Source organism: Colobus angolensis, unplaced genomic scaffold (assembly GCF_000951035.1).
Source record: "Colobus angolensis palliatus isolate OR3802 unplaced genomic scaffold, Cang.pa_1.0 Scaffold20, whole genome shotgun sequence".
Classification (NCBI taxonomy): Eukaryota; Metazoa; Chordata; class Mammalia; order Primates; family Cercopithecidae; genus Colobus; species Colobus angolensis.
This window is the reverse complement of record NW_012115155.1, coordinates 5,464,547-5,468,349: the sequence shown is the minus strand read 5'-3', so window position 1 is coordinate 5,468,349 and position 3,803 is coordinate 5,464,547.

Sequence of the window (3,803 nt, the reverse complement as noted above, 5' to 3'; positions counted from 1 at the left end):
GATTTGCCCTTTTGAGGTTGTTTTCTAGATCTCACGAGTGTGCTTCATTTGATCTCCTCCGACCGTGTATTTCTATTTATTTTGTTTTTGTTTGTTTCCTGATACAATGTCTCACTCACATTGCTCAGGCTGGAGTGCAGTAGTGTAATCGTGGCTCACTGTATCCTTGACCTCCTTGGTTCACCTCCCACCTCAGCCTCCTGAATAACTGGGATTACAGGTGCATGCCACCAAGCCAAGCTGCTTCTTCTTATTATTATTATTTTGTATTTTTAGTAGAGACAGGATCTCACCATGTTGCCCAAGGTGATCTCAAACTCCTGGGCTCAAGCGATCTGCCAACTTTGGCCTCCCAAAGTGCTGGGATTACAGGCATGAGCCACTATGCCTGGTCTCAGATTATGCATTTTCAAATAGCCCATCTTCAAGCTCCTGGATTATTTCTTCCTCTTGACCAATTCTGCTGTTAGATGGCTCTGATGCATTCTCCAGTATGCCAATTACATTTTTTTCAGCTTTGGAATTTCTGCTTAATTCTTTTAAATTACTTCAATGTCTTTCTTACATTTATTTGATAGAATTCTGAATTCCTTCTCTGTGTTACTTTGAATTTCTCTGAGTTTCCTCAAAACAGCTATTTTGAATTCTCTATCTGAAAAGTCACATACCTCTGTTTCTCCAGGATTTGTACCTGGTTCCTTATTTAGTTCATTTGGTAAGGTCATGTTTTCCCGGCTGGTCTTAATACATGTAGAAGTTCATCTGTGTATGGGCGTTAAAGAGTATTTATTGTGGTCTTCACAGTCTGGGCCTGTTTGTACCCATCATTCTTGGGAAGACTTTTCAGGTATTCAAAAACTTTGAGTGTTGTGATCTAAGCTGTGTCTGCTTTAGTAGGACCCCAAGCCCTGTAATGCTGTACTTTTTGAATACTCATAGATGAACTGCCTTGGTGGTCTTCAACAAGATCTGGAAGAATCATCTGGATTGCCAGGCAGAAACTTATTTTCTTCCCTTACTTTTTCTCAGACAAGAGGGACCTCTCTCTCTCTCTCTCTCTCTCTCTCTGTCTTCTAAGCTACGTGGAGCTAGGGTTGGACTGATGCAGGCAACCCTGTGGCTACCACCTCTAACACTGCACAGGGTCAGACCAACACAGTACTGGGTCTTGCTCAAGGCCTGCTCTAACCACTTTCTGGCTACCACCTATGTTGCTCAAAACCATGCAGCTCTATAATCAGGAAGTGGCAAAGCCAGCCAGGCCTGTGTCCTTCCCTTCAGGGCAGCAAGTTCCCACATTCCCCAGGCGGGTCTAGAGGTGCTGTCTAGGAGCCAGGGACTAGAGTTAAAAACCTTTGAAGTCTACCTGGCGCTCTATTGTACTGCAGATGAGCTGGCATTCAAACCACAAGATGCAGTCCTTCCCAGTTGTTCCTCCACTTTCCACAGGCAGAGTAGTCACACTCCTTGACTGCTGCCTGTTCAGATCCATGGGAGTACAGCCCGACTACCACGAATGTTCCCTTGAGGCCCAAGGATTCTTCAGTCAACTTGTGGTGAATACTGCCTGTTCTGTGTCTCACCTTTTGGGGTAGGGGGCTCACCTCTGGAAAGGCCATATCCAGAAATGTTGCCCAAGAGTCAAGGCCTGGAATTGGAGACCCAAAGACCCCACGTGGTGCTCTGCACCACTGTGGCTGAGGTGGTACATAAGGTGTAAGACAAAATCCGCTTTACTTTTCCCTCCACTTTCCCGAAGCAGGAGTCTCTCACTGTAACCACTGCATTTAGGAATGTGCTGAGTCTCACCTGAAGCCAGCAAATCTCATAGTCTCATCCAAGGATCTTGATGTTGTACCTAGGATCACTGCTTATTATTGGGGGACCAAGAGATCTTCAGTTAGAAGGTGATGAAGCCTTGCCAAACTGGGTTCTTCTGTCGAAGGTACCTGGGTCCACTCTGGCCCACTATGAGTCTAGAAAAGTTGTCTGTTAGCTAGTGACTGGATAGTGGGTTCCCATGACTCTGACCAGTGCCCTATTCCTGCTATGGCTGAGTTGGCGTCCAAGCGGCAAGACAAAGTCCTTCCCACACTTCTTTTTTTTTTTTTTTTGAGACGGAATCTGGCTCTGTCGCCCAGGCTGGAGTGCAGTGGCCGGATCTCAGCTCACTGCAAGCTCCGCCTCCCGGGTTTACGCCATTCTCCTGCCTCAGCCTCCGGAGTAGCTGGGACTACAGGCGCCCGCCACCTCGCCCGGCTAGTTTTTTGTATCTTTTAGTAGAGACGGGGTTTCACCGTGTTAGCCAGGGTGGTCTCGATCTCCTGACCTCGTGATCCGCCCGTCTCGGCTTCCCAAAGTGCTGGGATTACAGGCTTGAGCCACCGCGCCCGGCCCCTTCCCACACTTCTATCTCCTCTCCTCAAGAAGAAGGAAGAGGTCTCTTTTGGGACCATGAACTCTGCAGCCTGGGGTTAGGGGAGAGTTGATGCCAGCACTCCCTTAGCTGCTTCTGCTTGTATCTCCATAAGTCATGTGGCCCTCAGCCCAGTGGCTCTGGGACCAGTTTAGCACTAGGACTTGCCTAGGATTTGCAGTCCTTGTGGTCAAGACTGCCTTTCAACTTCATTTGGGGCCCCAGAGAACATTAATACATGGTAGCAAGGCTTTCAAGAGCTCAAGTTCTGACTGCTGGGAATGGTGATTGCCCTCTGGCTAGGGCTAGGCCCCTCTGTGGGTAAGCGTCAGCTGAGTTTGGTCCAATTTTGCTTTCTGCTATAACAAGGGCAGCCCTGAGAATAATGCCTCATAATTGTTGGCTTTCCCTCTCCCCGGGACTCAGAATCACTCCCTGAACCATGCTGTCACTATCAAGGGATGGCGGAGGGGTGGCATCAGTGATTCACAACTGTTTTTTCTACTTCTTCAGTGTCTATTTTAGCGATATGAACAATATGAAGTTAATACCAGGTACTGTGAGTGCCCACCTGATTTTTGGCTCTTACGAAAGCACTTTTTTGTGTGTAGATAGTCTCCTTGCATGCGGGGATGATTCTATTCTGCTATCTTGCTTTGCTCCGCCTTTGGATACTATTAATGCACTTATTTAGATTTGGGTAGGTGGAGTGGAAAGGTTGTAGTTCACAGTTCAATTGGATGGTTTTTCAGGTTGATATTTAATAACACTAACATTAAAAAATAATTTGTCCAGCTAACTTGAACCTAACATAATTTGATTAAGAATGTGAATAAGAATATCCGGTAATGAGAATGTTATATTATCCAGTGCAGATTAAAAAATAAATCAAATTATTTAACAAATACATTAGGAATATGACTTAGTATAAACTCATCAGAACAGATGGAATGCCAATAGATATTATAAGTTGAAAATCTTATTTTATAATGATAAAAATTAGAGTAGTTCAGAAATTATTGGAAAAGAGATGTCCAGTATAGTTTATTGTCTTATATCATCAAAGAACACTACACTGCAGTGTAGTGGTCTTCATTTTATTGTTAGTTGTTAAAATACAAAAACATTAATGATGCAATATCTTTGAAGTTTTCTAGCTCATATCAGACCATAAATCTAGAAAATTTCATACAAGTTCATCTTCCACATCTACACCACTGCCCAAAGTGTATAAAGTCTTTCTTGAGAATCCAGTTATACAGTAACTTATTGCAAGTGTTTGAAGAGGATAATCTTTTACTAGAGATGTAAGGTGACAACATTTACAATTGTACGTATTTTAGGATAACACTCTTTAAAATATCCATGAATATATCTATATCCTTGT